At 43.7% G+C, this 20,000-nt stretch overlaps 1 pseudogene; it reads left to right on the forward strand.

The window, feature by feature from the left end:
• Positions 1-547: 547 nt before the first annotated feature.
• Positions 548-20,000, forward strand: part of LOC115190928 (FH1/FH2 domain-containing protein 3-like) — a 29,037-nt pseudogene continuing 9,584 nt past the window's right edge.

Consider the following 20,000-nt stretch of genomic DNA (forward strand, 5'->3'; position numbering starts at 1 on the left):
TGGAGATGGAGGGAGGGAGGGAGGGAGAGGGGGAGCAATGAGAACGGTGAGGGAGGGAGGGAGGGAGGGAGAGGAAAGGGGGAGCAATGAGAACGGTGAGGGAGGGAGAGGAGAGGGAGGGAGGGATGGATAGGCAGGGAGGGAGGGAGGGAGGGAGGGAGGGGGAGCAATGAGAACAGGGAGGGAGGGAGGGAGGGAGAGAGGGAGGGGGAGCAATGAGAACAGGGAGGGAGGGAGGGAGGGAGGGAGGGATGGAGGAGGGAGGGAGGGATGGATGGATAGGGAGGGAGGGAGGGAGGGGGAGCAATGAGAACAGGGAGGGAGGGAGGGAGGGAGGGAGAGGGGGAGCAATGAGAACGGTGAGGGAGGGAGGGAGGGAGGGAGGGCATCCGATTAATCACTTCAATAGTATACTCTAGTCAGAATCCATTGCCAATCACTGAGACATAGTCACACCATTTAATATCAGATGTGAATGTGAGTCATGTCACTTAGGTCACCTACAGTATATATCAGTCCTGTTGTTTCCCGTTGTCTCTCTGTGCAGGTCCGTGGACCCAGAGTGTTAAGGAGGTGGATGTGAACGAACAGTGCAGCAAAATCCTCAACAGCAAACGCTTCATGCTAGACATGCTCTACTCCCAGAACAAGGAGCCCTGCGAGGAGGAGGAGGACGAGGATGAGGAGGAGGAGAGGGGGAAGGAAAAAGGAGTAAGGGGAAAGGCCAATCAGGAAGCCGTCCAACCTTCTGACGAGGGAGAGGAGAGCACGCGGAAAACCGACTTCCCGGAAAAAAAAGAATCTCACTCCAACGTCAGAGTGTTCGCTGAACGTTTCGGAGATCTAGTAAAAGGACTAGGCTCGCCTCCCATCCCCCTCAGTAGCCCCTCTCACGAGGCCGTCGTTGTAGAACAAGAGAAGGCCCCTCCGCCTCCCCCTAAGAAGGAGTCAGATACCATCTGGGACCAGCTCCTGGCCAGTCCAAGGGAGCTGCGCATCGGCGACATCGACTTCACAGACCTGAAAGAAGAAGACGATAAAAACATTCTGGATGCCGGTCTGATGGGAGGTTCAGACTCTCTTTGTCCCCTCCTCCCCCACCCCTTAACCCTTACCTCCCTTACTGCCCCCCACCACCCCCAATGCCAGGGATGAGAGGCATGCCGCCTCCGCCCCCCTTCTGCTCCGCGGCCCCAGCACCTCCAACTCCTTCAGAACCGGTCCAGAAGAGTAGGAAGACGATCAGGTTGTTCTGGAACGAGGTGGGTATTTGTACTCTTGCTGTTTTACAGAGACCAGTGTCCTCAAAGGAGTTGAACATGGAGAAGTATTTAAATTGAACCTATTTGTTGAATCAACAAATAAAAAAGTCTCCTTTCAATCCTTCTTTTATTTGGGGTTCAAGTCGACAAAACATTATGAACACCTGCTCTTTACACTGAATATACAAAACATTATGAACACCTGCTCTTTACACTGAGTCGACAAAACATTATGAACACCTGCTCTTTGTGTTTCTTTGTGTTCCAGGTCTTAATCTATTGGTTGTGTTCCAGGTCATTAATCTATTGGTTGTGGTTGTGTTCCAGGTCATTAATCTATTGGTTGTTGTTGTGTTCCAGGTCATTAATCTATTGGTTGTTGTTGTGTTCCAGGTCATTAATCTATTGGTTGTTGTTGGGTTCCAGGTCATTAATCTATTGGTTGTTGTTGTGTTCCAGGTCATTAATCTATTGGTTGTGTTCCAGGTCATTAATCTATTGGTTGTTGTTGTGTTCCAGGTCATTCATCTATTGGTTGTTGTTGTGTTCCAGGTCATTAATCTATTGGTTGTGGTTGGGTTCCAGGTCATTAATCTATTGGTTGTGTTCCAGGTCATTAATCTATTGGTTGTGTTCCAGGTCATTAATCTATTGGTTGTGTTCCAGGTCATGAATCTATTGGTTGTGTTCCAGGTCATTAATCTATTGGTTGTGGTTGTGTTCCAGGTCATTAATCTATTGGTTGTGGTTGTGTTCCAGGTCATTAATATATTGGTTGTGGTTGTGTTCCAGGTCATTAATCTATTGGTTGTTGTTGTGTTCCAGGTCATTAATCCATTGGTTGTGATTGTGTTCCGGGTCATTAATCTATTGGTTGTGGTTGTGTTCCAGGTCATTAATCTAGTGGTTGTGGTTGTGTTCCAGGTCATTAATCTATTGGTTGTCTTCCAGGTCAATAATCTAGTGGTTGTTGTTGTGTTCCAGGTTATTAATCTATTGGTTGTCGTTGTGTTCCAGGTCATTAATCTATTGGTTGTGTTCCAGGTCATTAATCTATTGGTTGTGTTCCAGGTCATTAATCTAGTGGTTGTGGTTGTGTTCCAGGTCATTAATCTAGTGGTTGTGTTCCAGGTCATTAATCTATTGGTTGTTATTGTGTTCCAGGTCATTAATCTATTGGTTGTTATTGTGTTCCAGGTCATTAATCTGTTGGTTGTTGCTGTGTTCCAGGTCATTAATCTATTGGTTGTGGTTGTGTTCCATGTCATTAATCTATTGGTTGTGGTTGTGTTCCAGGTCATTAATCTATTGGTTGTGTTCCAGGTCATTAATCTAGTGGTTGTTGTTGTGTTCCAGGTCATTAATCTATTGGTTGTGTTCCAGGTCATTAATCTAGTGGTTGTTGCTGTGTTCCAGGTCTTTAATCTATTGGTTGTGTTTATAAGAATATTTGGAAGATAAATACACAACGCAGAGACAGAAGACTAAAAGTCAATAGAATACTAACGATCAATGGAAATTTGTTTTGTGTTCTAGGTCATTAATCTATTGGTTGTTGTTGGGTTCCAGGTCATTAATCTATTGGTTGTTGTTGGGTTCCAGGTCATTAATCTATTGGTTGTGTTCCAGGTCATTAATCTATTGGTTGTTGCTGTGTTCCAGGTCATTAATCTATTGGTTGTGGTTGTGTTCCAGGTCATTCATTAATTGGTTGTGGTTGTGTTCCAGGTGCGTCCGTCAGACTACCAGTACATTAGCAGCAGGAGCAGTGGAGACTCTCTGTGGTTTAAACTAGAGCCGGTCAAGATAGACACGTCCAAACTAGAACACCTCTTCCAGACCAAGTCCAAGGAGATACCTGTCACCAAGGTAACCACACACACATGCGTGCACACACACACACACACATTGTCCAATAAAAAATAAAAAAAAATAATAATAATACAACCTAACAAATATATTAGACATCAAAACATCAAGACTGAACCGATCACAGCCAAGGTAAATGAGAATCCAAGTATCCCTTTAACCTCTCTAGGGTATGTGGGACGAAATCGTCCCACCTACGTAACAGCCACTGAAATCCAGTGGCGCGATTTTTGAATCGTTACAAATACTATTACTTCAATTTCTCAAACATATGACTATTTTACAGCTATTTAAAGACAAGAATCTCGTTAATCTAACCCCACTGTCCGATTTCAAAAAGGCTTTACAACGAAAGCAAAACATTAGATTATGTCAGCAGAGTGCCCAGCCAGAAAAAATCAGACACCCATTTTTCAAGCTAGCATATCATGTCACATAAACCCAAACCACAGCTAAATGCAGCACTAACCTTTGATGATCTTCATCAGATGACACACCTAGGACATTGTGTTATACAATACATGCATGTCTGTTCAATCAAGTTCATATTTATATCAAAAACCAGCTTTTTACATTAGCATGTGACGTTCAGAAAAAGCATAACCCCCGCAAACTTCCGGGGAATTTACTAACAGTTTGCTAAATTACTCACGATAAACGTTCACAAAAAGCATAACAATTATTTTAAGAATTATAGATACATTACTCCTCTATGCACTCGATATGTCCGATTTTAAAATAGCTTTTCGGATGAAGCACATTTTGCAATAATCTAAGTACATAGCCCGGCATTACAGGGCTAGCTATTTAGATACCCACCCAGGTCAGCCTCCACCAAAATCACATTTCCTATAAGAAAAATGTTCTTACCTTGCTTGTTCTTCATCAGAATACACTGCCAGGACTTCTACTTCAATAACAAATGTTGGTTTGGTCCCAAATAATCCATCGTTATATCCAAACAGCGACGCTTTGTTCGTGAGTTCTAGACACTATCAGAATGCTTCTTCACGGTCCCGCGCATGGCGCATTGGCGTGTCAAAATGTCTAAATATTCCATTACCGTACTTCGAAGCATGTCAACCGCTGTTTAAAACCAATTTTTATGCCATTTATCTCGTAGATAAGTGATAATATTCCGACCGGGAGTATGCATTGAGCCTAAACAGCCGAATAAAATTTCTCCTCAGGAGCGACTCGTGCACGCGCCTCATTCAAAGGTCCTCTGAGTCGACACTTACAAAGGTGATAATGTGTTTCAGCCTGAGGCTCCCTCGTAAACCTTCAGTTATTTCCCGGGCTCTGAGAGCCTATTGGAGCCCTGGGAATTGTCACGTTACAGCTAAGATCCTTACTTTTCAATAAAAAGATGCAAGACGCACGACTCCTTGTCAGACAGGGTACTTCCTGCTTGAAACCTTGTCAGGTTTTTGCCTGCCATAGGAGTTCTGTTATACTCACAGACACCATTCAAACAGTTTTAGAAAATTCAGAGTGTTTTCTATCCAAACCTGAACAATAATATGCATATTCTAGCTTCTGAGTTGGTGTAGGAGGCAGTTAAAAATGGGAACATGTTTTTTCCAAAATTCTCAATGCTGCCCCCTAGCCCGTAGAGGTTAAGAGACCTAACTTCCTATATAATAGGTAAGGTCTGGATAAGAGAGGCTGAACGTTAACCTCTGCCACTTTGAACTGTAGACGCCTCTCAAAAAAAAACACAACTGTTATTAAATCTGCTACCATTCACACACACACACACACACACACACACACACACACAGAACTGATCCTCGTTGGAGAGCACCTCGGTATCCAACACTTCACTTGTATGTCTGTCAGGGGGATTGTTGTTGGAAATGTCTCTCACCACACCTGAAACATTCTCCTCTTGTGATATAGTAAAGGTCTCATGAAGGTAAACGTTACTAAAGGTAATGTATTCTTATTTGAGAGACAGTAACGGGCAATTCCCCACGATGACGGAATGACGGACAAGACTCAGATTTAATCACTTTTTAAAATGGATGCCAAACAAAAAACCCATTGATTTCAAAGAATTAGCAAACCGTACAACCCTATGTACAAGTACTACTCTTAACGATTTACACTGAACATTTTACAAAGACACATTTACTGGAGGAACTATGCAGATGCCAAGTATGGTAACAGAATTTCGGTCAAAATCTTCCTCCGTGTTTTTAATGTGACCACGTTTTCCAAAAAACTTTGACACAGACATTGTATAAACATCAAAAACATTTTGACCAATCACATCTGTGATTGGTTGAAATGAAGAATGTCCGTGTACGTTAAAATCACGTTTCAACTGCTGTTCAACGTCCACGGAAGTCCGGTGTTGGTCGAAGCGCCGTGGTTGAGGATGCTGGTTACAGTAGATGGAAAAGAGAGGGGACTCATGGGTAGGTGTCAGTAAGAGCTGGGACAGGTGGCATGAAATGGAGAGAGAGCGAAAAGAGAAAGGGAGAGAGGGAGAGAGAGAGAGAGAGAGGGGGAGGGAGTGAGAGAGAGGGGGAGGGAGTGAGAGAGAGGGGGAGGGAGAGAGAGAGGGGGAGGAAGAGAGAGAGGGGGAGGGGGAGGGAGAGAGAGAGAGAGAGAGGGAAGTGCAGCTTTTTCACACTCTGGGTTTGACCACCAGACTACAGAAAGAGAAAGATAACAGCTGTGAGCTGAACATAACAGTATGTCAGTGGAAGGGAGGACAGTAACAGGAGACACTATGAGCTGAACATAACAGTATGTCAGTGGAAGGAGGACAGTAACAGGAGACACTATGAGCTGAACATAACAGTATGTCAGTGGAAGGGAGGACAGTAACAGGAGACACTATGAGCTGAACATAACAGTATGTCAGTGGAAGGGAGGACAGTAACAGGAGACACTATGAGCTGAACATAACAGTATGTCAGTGGAAGAGAGGACAGTAACAGGAGACACTATGAGCTGAACGTAACAGTATGTCAGTGGAAGGGAGGACAGTAACAGGAGACACTATGAGCTGAACATAACAGTATGTCAGTGGAAGGGAGGACAGTAACAGGAGACACTATGAGCTGAACATAACAGCCAGTGGAAGAGAGGACAGTAACAGGAGACACTATGAGCTGAACATAACAGTATGTCAGTGGAAGGAGGACAGTAACAGGAGACACTATGAGCTGAACATAACAGTATGTCAGTGGAAGGGAGGACAGTAACAGGAGACACTATGAGCTGAACATAACAGTATGTCAGTGGAAGAGAGGACAGTAACAGGAGACACTATGAGCTGAACATAACAGTATGTCAGTGGAAGGAGGACAGTAACAGGAGACACTATGAGCTGAACATAACAGTATGTCAGTGGAAGAGAGGACAGTAACAGGAGACACTATGAGCTGAACATAACAGTATGTCAGTGGAAGGAGGACAGTAACAGGAGACACTATGAGCTGAACATAACAGTATGTCAGTGGAAGGGAGGACAGTAACAGGAGACACTATGAGCTGAACATAACAGTATGTCAGTGGAAGAGAGGACAGTAACAGGAGACACTATGAGCTGAACATAACAGTATGTCAGTGGAAGAGAGGACAGTAACAGGAGACACTATGAGCTGAACATAACAGTATGTCAGTGGAAGGAGGACAGTAACAGGAGACACTATGAGCTGAACATAACAGTATGTCAGTGGAAGGGAGGACAGTAACAGGAGACACTATGAGCTGAACATAACAGTATGTCAGTGGAAGGGAGGACAGTAACAGGAGACACTATGAGCTGAACATAACAGTATGTCAGTGGAAGGGAGGACAGTAACAGGAGACACTATGAGCTGAACATAACAGTATGTCAGTGGAAGGAGGACAGTAACAGGAGACACTATGAGCTGAACATAACAGTATGTCAGTGGAAGGGAGGACAGTAACAGGAGACACTATGAGCTGAACGTAACAGTATGTCAGTGGAAGAGAGGACAGTAACAGGAGACACTATGAGCTGAACATAACAGTATGTCAGTGGAAGAGAGGACAGTAACAGGAGACACTATGAGCTGAACATAACAGTATGTCAGTGGAAGGGAGGACAGTAACAGGAGACACTATGAGCTGAACATAACAGTATGTCAGTGGAAGAGAGGACAGTAACAGGAGACACTATGAGCTGAACATAACAGTATGTCAGTGGAAGAGAGGACAGTAACAGGAGACACTATGAGCTGAACATAACAGTATGTCAGTGGAAGGGAGGACAGTAACAGGAGACACTATGTATATATATAACTAACTGTATATATATCTTCTTACTATGAGTGAATCATATTGTGAAATTGTGAAATAATAATAATTTCCTTCTGTTGGAAGAGCTGTTTGAAAAGACGTTACCAGGCAGTAAATTAGTTAATAGACCAGTGAGGGAAAATGGTTGTGTGTCTTAAACTTTTAAGTTGATTGTTTCTTAAACTTACAGAAGGCTGAACAAATGTCTCCCAAACTAACTATAAGTATTGATATGAGTTTGGCAGCGGTCTTTACGTCAACATTATTGTGTTTTAATGTATTTCTGATACCTCTTTTCCATGTTTGACCAGAAATCAAAGCCTTTAATTATTCCTGAACGATATAGACTCTTACCAGGCTGTTATAACTGTTGGATGTGACCAGGCTGTTATAACTGTTGGATGTGACCAGGCTGTTATAACTGTTGGATGATGACCAGGCTGTTATAACTGTTGGATGTGACCAGGCTGTTATAACTGTTGGATGATGACCAGGCTGTTATAACTGTTGGATGATGACCAGGCTGTTATAACTGTTGGATGATGACCAGGCTGTTATAACTGTTGGATGTGACCAGGCTGTTATAACTGTTGGTTGATGACCAGGCTGTTATAACTGTTTGTTGATGACCAGGCTGTTATAACTGTTGGTTGATGATCAGGCTGTTATAACTGTTGGTTGATGACCAGGCTGTTATAACTGTTGGTTGTTGACCAGGCTGTTATAACTGTTGGATGTGACCAGGCTGTTATAACTGTTGGATGATGACCAGGCTGTTATAACTGTTGGATGATGACCAGGCTGTTATAACTGTTGGATGATGACCAGGCTGTTATAACTGTTGGTTGATGACCAGGCTGTTATAACTGTTGGATGTGACCAGGCTGTTATAACTGTTGGTTGATGACCAGGCTGTTATAACTGTTGGATGATGACCAGGCTGTTATAACTGTTGGATGATGACCAGGCTGTTATAACTGTTGGATGTGACCAGGCTGTTATAACTGTTGGATGATGACCAGGCTGTTATAACTGTTGGATGATGACCAGGCTGTTATAACTGTTGGATGATGACCAGGCTGTTATAACTGTTGGTTAGTGACCAGGCTGTTATAACTGTTGGATGATGACCAGGTTGTTATAACTGTTGGTTGATGACCAGGCTGTTATAACTGTTGGTTAGTGACCAGGCTGTTATAACTGTTGGATGATGACCAGGCTGTTATAACTGTTGGATGTGACCAGGCTGTTATAACTGTTGGTTGATGACCAGCCTGTTATAACTGTTGGATGATGACCAGCCTGTTATAACTGTTGGTTGATGACCAGGCTGTTGGTTGATGACCAGGCTGTTATAACTGTTGGATGATGACCAGGCTGTTATAACTGTTGGTTGATGACCAGGCTGTTGGTTGATGACCAGGCTGTTATAACTGTTGGTTGATGACCAGGCTGTTATAACTGTTGGTTGATGACCAGCCTGTTATAACTGTTGGTTGATGACCAGGCTGTTATAACTGTTGGATGTGACCAGGCTGTTGGTTGATGACCAGGCTGTTGGTTGATGACCAGGCTGTTATAACTGTTGGTTGATGACCAGGCTGTTATAACTTTTACGACTTCCTTCTGCTAATAAGCGCTAATGGTTTGCAGGTAGCCTATAAGAGTGGGGTGTAGGAGTGAGGTCATGTACACACACACACACACACACACACACACACACACACACACACACACACACACACACACACACACACACACACACACACACACACACACACACACAGCACTGTCATTTTTAGGAACATTTACATGCATACACTCCTACTCTTTCCCCTCCATACCGACCCCCCTGCATCACCACAGATGTAGGGAATTTCAGAGTGCTTACCAGGCTGTAAACAAGTCCACACCGAGAGAGAGAGACAGACAGGCAGACAGACAGGCAGACAGACAGACAGACAGACAGACAGGCAGACAGACAGGCAGACAGACAGACAGACAGACAGACAGACAGACAGACAGACAGACAGACAGGCAGACAGGCAGACAGACAGACAGGCAGACAGACAGGCAGACAGACAGACAGACAGACAGGCAGACAGACAGACATTTTAACATTTTTTTACATTTTAGTAATTTAGCAGACGCTCTTATCCAGAGCGACTTACAGTAGTGAATGCATACATTTCATACAATTTCATACATTTTTTTTTTCTGTACTGGCCCCCCGTGGGAATCGAACCTACAACCCTGGCGTTGCAAACACCATGCTCTACCAACTGAGCTACAGACACAAGAATTCACAAAATGGGACAAACACCAAATTGAGACTCCTCATGCAGAATTCTGCAAAAAATATCCTCTGTGTCCAACGTAGAACACCAAACAATGCATGCAGAGCAGAATTAGGTCGATACCTGCTAATTCAAAAAATCTAGAAAAGAGACATTCAATTCTACAATCACCTTAAAGGAAGCGATTCCCAAACCTTCCATAACAAAGCCATCGCCTACAGAGAGATGAACCTGGAGAAGAGTCCCCTAAGCAAGCTGGTCCTGGGGCTCTGTTCACAAACACAAAACAGACCCCCACAGAGCCCCAGGACAGCAACACAATTAGACCCAACCAAATCATGAGATAACAAAAAGATAATTACTTGACACAATGGAAAGAATTAACAAAGTAGAATGCTATTTGGCCCTAAACAGAGAGTACACAGTGGCAGAATACCTGACCACTTTGACTGACCCAAACTTAAGGAAAGCTTTGACTATGTACAGACTCAGTGAGCATAGCCTTGCTATTGAAAAAGGCCGCCGTAGGCAGACATGGCTCTCAAGAGAAGACAGGCTCTGTGCAACACTGCCCACAAAATGAGGTGGAAACTGAGCTGCACTTCCTAACCTCCTACCAAATGTATGACCATATTAGAGATACATATTTCCCTCAGATTACACAGATCCACAAAGAATTAGAAAACAAACCCGATTTTGCTAAACTTCCATATCTACTGGGTGAAATACCACAGTGTGACATCACAGCAGCAAGATGTGTGACCTGTTGCCACAAGAAAAGGGCAACCAGTGAAGAACAAAGACCATTGTAAATACAACCCATATTTATGTTGATTTATTTTCCCTTTTGTACTTTAACTATTTGCACATCATTACAACACTGTATATAGACATAATATGACATCTGAAATGTCTCTTTTCCTTTGTAATTTGTGAGTGTAAAATTTACTGTTCACTTTTTATAGTTTTTTTCACTTTTGTTTATCCATTTCACTTGCTTAGGCAATGTGAACATATGTTTCCCATGTCAATAAAGTCCCTTGAATTCAATTTTGAGAGAGAGAGAGACAGAGAGAGAGAGACAGAGAGAGAGAGAGAGAGAGAGAGAGAGAGAGAGAGAGAGAGAGAGAGAGAGACACACACAGACACAGACAGAGAATAGACTACGTATATAGAGAATGAGTCTTGCACACTACTTGTATCCAGTCAATCAATCAATCAAGTTGATTTATTGATCCTTCTTACATCAGCAGATGTCACAAAGTGTTTTTACAGTCCATCATGAATAGTCAACTACACTATATGGATATTGTGACCTCTCAGTGACCTGTGTCTGTCTGTCTGTTGTTCCGTCAGATAACAGATTGTGACCTCTCAGTGACCTCTGTCTGTCTGTTGTTCCGTCAGATAACAGATTATGTGACCTCTCAGTGACCTGTGTCTGTCTGTTGTTCCGTCAGATAACAGATTATGTGACCTCTCAGTGACCTCTGTCTGTCTGTTGTTCCGTCAGATAACAGATTATGTGACCTCTCAGTGACCTCTGTCTGTCTGTTGTTCCGTCAGATAACAGATTATGTGACCTCTCAGTGACCTGTGTCTGTCTGTTGTTCCGTCAGATAACAGATTATGTGACCTCTCAGTGACCTCTGTCTGTCTGTTGTTCCGTCAGATAACAGATTATGTGACCTCTCAGTGACCTCTGTCTGTCTGTTGTTCCGTCAGATAACAGATTATGTGACCTCTCAGTGACCTGTGTCTGTCTGTTGTTCCGTCAGATAACAGATTATGTGACCTCTCAGTGACCTGTCTGTCTGTTGTTCCGTCAGATAACAGATTATGTGACCTCTCAGTGACCAGTGACCTCTGTCTGTCTGTTGTTCCGTCAGATAACAGATTATGTGACCTCTCAGTGACCTCTGTCTGTCTGTTGTTCCGTCAGATAACAGATTATGTGACCTCTCAGTGACCTCTGTCTGTCTGTTGTTCCGTCAGATAACAGATTATGTGACCTCTCAGTGACCTGTGTCTGTCCTTCTTTTGTTCCGTCAGAAAACGGCGGCGGACGGTAAACGCCAGGAGGTCATCGTTCTGGACTCCAAGAGAAGTAACGCCATCAACATCGGACTGACCGTCCTGCCTCCTCCTCGCACCATCAAGACCGCCATTCTTAACTTTGATGAGTACGCACTCAACAAGGAGGGCATCGAGGTGAGAGATGATGATGATGATGATGAAGAGGCATCGAGGTATAATACAATTAAAGACCTCAGCTGTTCATAGAGACCATGAGTAGTAGAATCAGGTGTGGGTAAAACTGGGCATGAACAGAAAAGGCTGCATAAATCTGCAGCTTGTCAAGAGAAATTGTTGCCATCCCTGAATTGTATTTATGAAGTTTATTCTATCTGAATGTACATTTTATATCACCTTTCGGTGTAAAAAAAACTAAAACAATGTTTTAAGTGAAAATAAGCATTGGTCTGACGCTGAAAAAATAAATGCAATTCACATGAGCTCAACAACGCCTACTCCACCCATGCTCTACCAAGGTTTTCCAGCACACATCTTCAACCTACTACAGTAGCCATGTTGGCATTGTACTTCAGACTATGTTTAGGCAGGATGCTTAGGATTCAAACCTTCTCAAACAGCCTAAAACAGCCTGTAAAACCTTGGTAGAGCATGGGTGGAATAGGCATTGTGGTGCTCATGTGAATTTCCTTTATTTTTCAGCTTCAGACCAATGCCTACTTCTGACTTAAAATGTTGTTTCTGGTTTTTACACCGAAAGGTGATATAAAATATACATTCAGATAGAGTAAATTTTGTAAATAGAATTCAGGGATGGCAACAATTGCTCTTGACAAGCTGCAGGTTTATGCAGCCTTTTCTGTTCATGCCCAGTTCTACCCACACCTGATTCTACTACTCATGGTCTCTATGAACAGCTGAGGTCTCTATGAACAGCTGAGGTCTCTATGAACAGCTGACGTCTCTATGAACAGCTGAGGTCTCTATGAACAGCTGAGGTCTCTATGAACAGCTGAGGACTCTATGAACAGCTGAGGTCTCTATGAACAGCTGAGGTCTCTATGAACAGCTGAGGTCTCTATGAACAGCTGAGGTCTCTATGAACAGCTGAGGTCTCTATGAACAGCTGAGGCCTCTATGAACAGCTGAGGTCTCTATGAACAGCTGAGGTCTCTATGAACAGCTGAGGTCTCTATGAACAGCTGATGTCTCTATGAACAGCTGAGGTCTCTATGAACAGCTGAGGACTCTATGAACAGCTGAGGACTCTATGAACAGCTGAGGTCTCTATGAACAGCTGAGGACTCTATGAACAGCTGAGGTCTCTATGAACAGCTGAGGACTCTATGAACAGCTGAGGTCTCTATGAACAGCTGAGGTCTCTATGAACAGCTGAGGACTCTATGAACAGCTGAGGACTCTATGAACAGCTGAGGACTCTATGAACAGCTGAGGTCTCTATGAACAGCTGAGGACTCTATGAACAGCTGAGGTCTCTATGAACAGCTGAGGTCTCTATGAACAGCTGAGGACTCTATGAACAGCTGAGGTCTCTATGAACAGCTGAGGACTCTATGAACAGCTGAGGACTCTATGAACAGCTGAGGTCTCTATGAACAGCTGAGGTCTCTATGAACAGCTGAGGTCTCTATGAACAGCTGAGGACTCTATGAACAGCTGAGGACTCTATCAACAGCTGAGGTCTCTATGAACAGCTGAGGTCTCTATGAACAGCTGAGGTCTCTATAAACAGCTGAGTAGTAGAATCAGGTGTCGTAACACTGGACTTGAACAGAAAAGTCTGCATAACGCTGTGGATCGTCAAGAGCAATTTTTATAACTCCTGATACAACACTGTAACAAAATGACAAACTGCAGAGAAAGACCTGTACAATACAGTCATTAGATGCATAACAAAAATAGACATATTTACAAATCTGAAATTGGATAGGTGTTCTAAAAACCTAGAATACAAAACTTCAGCTACAATTGTCCTAAGTAATTCTGTACACAACTTTCTAACTGCAGTAAAAGAGCACACGTTTTCATTTATAAATATGAAGACAGGTGGGAGTACTCCCAGATGTGGAACAGAACATAAATGTGAAGTATTGATAGAGTGTAGTACCATGTGTACGGCGTGCATTTTGAATTGACATAAGTCGTTTATCAGCTTGCATTTCTTCGTGACAGGCGCATGACCACAATCCACCACTCTCACGGATGAGGGCAACGACCTCTTTCTTCCTTGAGAGTCTGAGAGCTTGTCTCTCCTCTGTTCTTGCAAGACAAACGTAGTAGTACACACCACCACGCTCACTGCCATTTGCCTGCCGCTCGACGAACCCAAAAAGGATCTTTTAAGATCCACCTAGTATTTGCAAATAATTGACAATTGTCAAAAATGTACATTCTGAGAAGCAAAACCAGGACCTTCAGTTAACGGTTACACTACAATCCTTGTTATAAACACATTAACTTGACACGATTTAAATGGACAGTCAAAGGGACAACAGGAAGTTTTCATTGTGCAATGTTGTTTGATGTTGTCACGGCTGTTCGAAGGAGCGGACCAAGATGCAGCGTGTTCGTAGTTCCACATATTTATTAGACGTGAAACTGAATGCAATAAATAAATAACTTTAAAACACAAAAACACAAAAAACGTGACGCAGAGAGGAAAACACACTACTCAAAAGATAATAACCCACAAACAACAATGAGAAAACCCCTACTTAAATATGATCTCTAATCAGAGGCAATGAGGATCAGCTGCCTCCAATTAGAGATCAACCCCAAACAATCCCAACATAGAATTAGAAAAACTAGAATTTAAACATAGAAATAGAAAACATAAAATAACTCAAAACACCCCCCTGTCACGCCCTGCCCTACTCTACTATAGAAAATGACATCTTACTAGGGTCGGGACGTGACAGATGTTAATTTCACTCGGTAATGATTAAACGTTTGTTTCTCATGTTCGGTTAAAAATAAAATAGTCCAAAACAGTTAATGTGTTGATAAAACAGTCTAATTTATACAATTAGGTTACTTATTCAAAGTGCTGCTTACGCTATGTAGATGGCAAATTTGGATTTTTGAGAACACACTGAAAATGAACTTGACACTGTCTTGATCAGTCAACACAAATGTGGATTCTAATGACAATAAGAGAAATGCATTAAAAGAGCAGGGAGCGTACTGAATTAATGCATAAGATAAGGTCTGTAACGTTAGCTAACGTTAAACGGCTTTGCTTTGGATGGTCGAAAATCAAAGTGTCTGTCTGTAGTGCTAGCTAGCTACCTACCTATATACTTTATGGAAGAATGTGGGATATAAGCTACTTACTGGCTAGCTAGTTGGCTAGCTAATTGGCTATAGCAGGCAAGGACGTTCATTAGCTTATTTGTTTGTTTACACAGATGACTTCAGCCTTATATATAAAAAAGATATTCTTTAGCAAAATATAGCTATCTAGCTTTCCTCGCTTGTTGGTTAGCTAGCTAGCCAATGTTAGTTCTCATCTGACTGGTAACTTATTCATCTGTGGTATAATATTACATTAGCTAATTAGCTAATGTTACAGCTGCTGGCTATCTAGCTACCTAACGTTAGCTAATCAAAACGAATCAACATGCAGCTCACTAATAACAACCAACTTATTTTTCATGTTGGGCAATTATCTGTTTGCATTTATTGATTAATTTCATGCTTGAGTACAAACATATAGCTAGCTATCTATAGTAGCTTAGGTTTGTTTTCAACCACTTATCATTGCTGGCTGCTGTCTGGTTGGAAGAGGCAGCGAGCTGTTTGTGTTGTTGTGTTGTTGCGCTGTTTGTGTTGTTGTGTTGTTGAGTTGTTGAGTTGTTGAGCAACCGAGTTGCTGGCCCGGTTTGATTGGAACTCTGAGATTCGGGTGAAAAAAATAGGTTAGCATTGTCAGAAATGCTACAAAAAGGTAGCACATTGTTGTATCTTAATGGGCGGAAATGTGCACATGAGAGCGATTAAATATATTTTTTTTAATAAAAACTGTTGCACCTACAATCCAACTTTCTTTTTTTTAAGTCTAATGGTCACTTTATGGAAGCTATAGTCTTGCTTTAATCCGACATCTAGAATTTCAGCTAGGTAGCCGCAAGAAATACTCTTAAAACTAATTTGCTAGGGACCCTGTTAAAGATCTGGTATGTGTTCTTGGTAACGGCCGGACGGCTCATGACGAGAGGCGGGAATTGTGTTGTGTACCATCCAATCAAGTTGATTTGCGAACTTTCATAGAGATTGGTGTCATATTGGCGTAGATGTGTTTGGTAGGGAGATTTTTGAATTTAACACTAAACTTCAACCAATGCCTACTGTAAAAAGACGTGTCTATAATAATAGATTCTTAGATAATCACGCTTTACGATGGTAGATGGTCAGGTGCTACAGTATCCAGGGTAGTTACTCCAACAGTAGATGGTGTTGCAGTACCCAGGGTAGTGGGTAGTCAGTCCAACAGTAGATGGTGTTGCAGTACCCAGGGTAGTCAGTCTAACAGTAGATGGTGTTACATTACCCAGGGTAGTCAGTCCAACAGTAGATGGTGTTACATTACCCAGGGTAGTTAGTCTAACAGTAGATGATCAGGTGTTGCAGTACCCAGGGTAGTCAGTCCAACAGTAGATGATCAGGTGTTGCAGTACCCAGGGTAGTCAGTCTAACAGTAGATGGTGTTGCAGTACCCAGGGTAGTCAGTCTAACAGTAGATGATCAGGTGTTGCAGTACCCAGGGTAGTCAGTCCAACAGTAGATGGTGTTGCAGTACCCAGGGTAGTCAGTCCAACAGTAGATGGTGTTACAGTACCCAGGGTAGTCAGTCCAACAGTAGATGGTGTTGCAGTACCCAGGGTAGTCAGTCCAACAGTAGATGGTGTTGCAGTACCCAGGGTAGTCAGTCCAACAGTAGATGGTGTTACATTACCCAGGGTAGTCAGTCTAACAGTAGATGGTGTTTCAGTACCCAGGGTAGTCAGTCCAACAGTAGAGGGTGTTACAGTACCCAAGGTAGTCAGTCCAACAGTAGATGATCAGGTGTTGCAGTACCCAGGGTAGCCAGTCTAACAGTAGATGGTGTTACATTACCCAGGGTAGTCAGTCTAACAGTAGATGGTGTTGCAGTACCCAGGGTAGTCAGTCTAACAGTAGATGGTGTTACATTACCCAGGGTAGTCAGTCTAACAGTAGATGGTGTTGCAGTACCCAGGGTAGTCAGTCCAACAGTAGATGGTGTTACATTACCCAGGGTAGTTAGTCTAACAGTAGATGATCAGGTGTTGCAGTACCCAGGGTAGTCAGTCTAACAGTAGATGGTGTTACATTACCCAGGGTAGTTAGTCTAACAGTAGATGGTGTTACATTACCCAGGGTAGTTAGTCTAACAGTAGATGATCAGGTGTTGCAGTACCCAGGGTAGTCAGTCCAACAGTAGATGGTGTTACAGTACCCAAGGTAGTCAGTCCAACAGTAGATGATCAGGTGTTGCAGTACCCAGGGTAGTCAGTCTAACAGTAGATGGTGTTACATTACCCAGGGTAGTCAGTCTAACAGTAGATGGTGTTACATTACCCAGGGTAGTTAGTCTAACAGTAGATGGTGTTGCAGTACCCAGGGTAGTCAGTCTAACAGTAGATGGTGTTGCAGTACCCAGGGTAGTCAGTCTAACAGTAGATGGTGTTACATTACCCAGGGTAGTCAGTCTAACAGTAGATGGTGTTACATTACCCAGGGTAGTTAGTCTAACAGTAGATGGTGTTACATTACCCAGGGTAGTGAGTTCTATAGCTACTCCAGTTTTTTACGAATTCAAATCAATCACAGCACAGCATTATTTATAGTTTTAAACCAATCAGAGGGCATACATTTTTATTTTTTTTATTTGACTTTTACCCCTTTTTTCTCCCCCAATTTCGTGGAATCCAATTGGTAGTTACAGTCTTGTCTCATCGCTGCAACTCCCGTACGGACTCGGGAGAGGCGAAGGTCGATTGCCATGTGTCCTCCAAAACACGACCCAACCAAGCCGCACTGCTTCTTGACACAATACCCACTTAACCCAGAAGCCAGTCACACCAATGTGTCGGAGGAAACACCGTACACCTGGCGACCGTGTCAGCGTACACTACACCCGGCCCGCCACAGGAGTCACTAGAGCGCGATGGGACAAGGACATCCCGGCTGCCCGAACCCTCCCCTAATCCGGGCGACGCTGGACCAATTGTGCGCCGCCCCATGGGTCTCCCGGTCGTGGCCGGCTGCGACAGAGCCTGGACTAGAACCCAGAATCTCTAGTGGCACAGCTAGTCTTAGACCACTGCCTCACTCGGGAGGCCCATCATTTTTAAATTAAGCAAAAACCACATGGCTTGTTGCAGCTTAGTTGATGAATTTGCCTGCTCAAATCAAAGGACCTTAAAGGGATACTTTGTTTTTTTGGCAATGCGGCCTTTTATCTACGTACTTCCCCATAGTCAGATGAACTCTGTCTGTGTCCAGTATGATGAAGGAAGTTAGAGTTAGATTCGCAAGCCAATGGAAGTCTATTGGTATCTGATCTGCTAGCAGCCTTTCCATCTCCTCTGCTCACTCTTAACTTGCCTACCTTTTTACCTCTTTACCTTTCCCCTCTCTCTCCCCCTTTCCCCTCTCTCTCCCCCTTTCCCCTCTCTCTCCCCCTTTCCCCTCTCTCTCCCCCTTTCCCCCTCTCTCTCCCCCTTTCCCCTCTCTCTCCCCCTTCCTATCATGGCCCTCTGCCCCGTCCCCCCCCCCCCCCGTAGAAAATCTTGACGATGATCCCTTCGGAGGAGGAGAAGCAGAAGATCCAGGAGGCTCAGCTGGCCAACCCTGACATCCCTCTGGGCTCAGCAGAACAGTTTCTCCTCACCCTGTCCTCCATCAGCGAACTGTCAGCCAGACTACAGCTCTGGGCCTTCAAGATGGACTACGAGGCTACAGAGAAGGTGGGTGTGTGGACCGTTATGAGACAAGGTCGTCTCTGGCAGACAGAGAGACTGAGACCATTACGAAACAATGTCCTCAGAGACAGTTTAGTCAAACAAAGACAACAACAAATAATGCATCCAAAATGGCACACTATTCCCTATATAGTGCAGTACTTTTGACCAGGGCGCTCTATATAAGGGATAGGGTGCCATTAGGGACGCAAAGAAACAGGGAATGGAAAACATGCCTGTGTTCTGCTTCAGGAGCTGTATTGTAAAGTTTACAGACTTCCACAGGATGCTGTGTTGTAAAGTTTACAGCCTTCCACGGGATACTGTGTCTTTCATGTTGTTCTGTAAAGTTTACAGCCTTCCACGGGATGCAGTGTCTTTCATCTTGTTATGTCATGTTTACAGCCTTCCACGGGATGCTGTGTCTTTCATCTTGTTATGTCATGTTTACAGCCTTCCACGGGATGCTGTGTCTTTCATCTTGTTATGTCATGTTTACAGGAGAGACAGAATTCCCGACCGCAGGTTTAGGCAACGTTCCCGAGCGGCGCGGGATGTCAGAGTGGGATGTTTTAATGGAGGAGACCATACCGTGCAGACACACACACACACACACACACACACACACACACACACACACACACACACCAAACACACACACACACACCAAACACACACACACACACACACAGCAAACACACACACACACCAAACACACAAACACACACACACCCAAACACACACAAACACACACACACACACACACACCAAACACACACACACACACACAGCAAACACACACACACACACACACACACACACCAAACACACACACACACACAGCAAACACACACACACACCAAACACACACACACACCAAACACACACCAAACACACACATACACACACACACACACCAAACACACACACACCAAACACACACATTCGCACTTGATGGAGAACATACCGTGCGGTAAAAACGGGGAAGGTAATCAGAACCATGGTTGATAGTTCCCAGAACAGTCTGACCGGGGACACGAACCTTTTAACCACCTTTATGTGACCGTAAACAACCACAGATGGATCACAGTGGTGAGTCAGTCAGCGCACCTGTTCCTGACAGCCACGGTCTCTAATAACAAAACACTGTCATCAAACGCCTTCATTCAGTTGTTTTCTGTGTGTGTGTGTGTGTGTGTGTGTGTGTGTGTGTGTGTGTGTGTGTGTGTGTGTGTCTGTGTGTGTGTGTGTGT

This window comes from Salmo trutta, unplaced genomic scaffold (genome assembly GCF_901001165.1).
Source record: "Salmo trutta unplaced genomic scaffold, fSalTru1.1, whole genome shotgun sequence".
NCBI lineage: Eukaryota > Metazoa > Chordata > Actinopteri > Salmoniformes > Salmonidae > Salmo > Salmo trutta.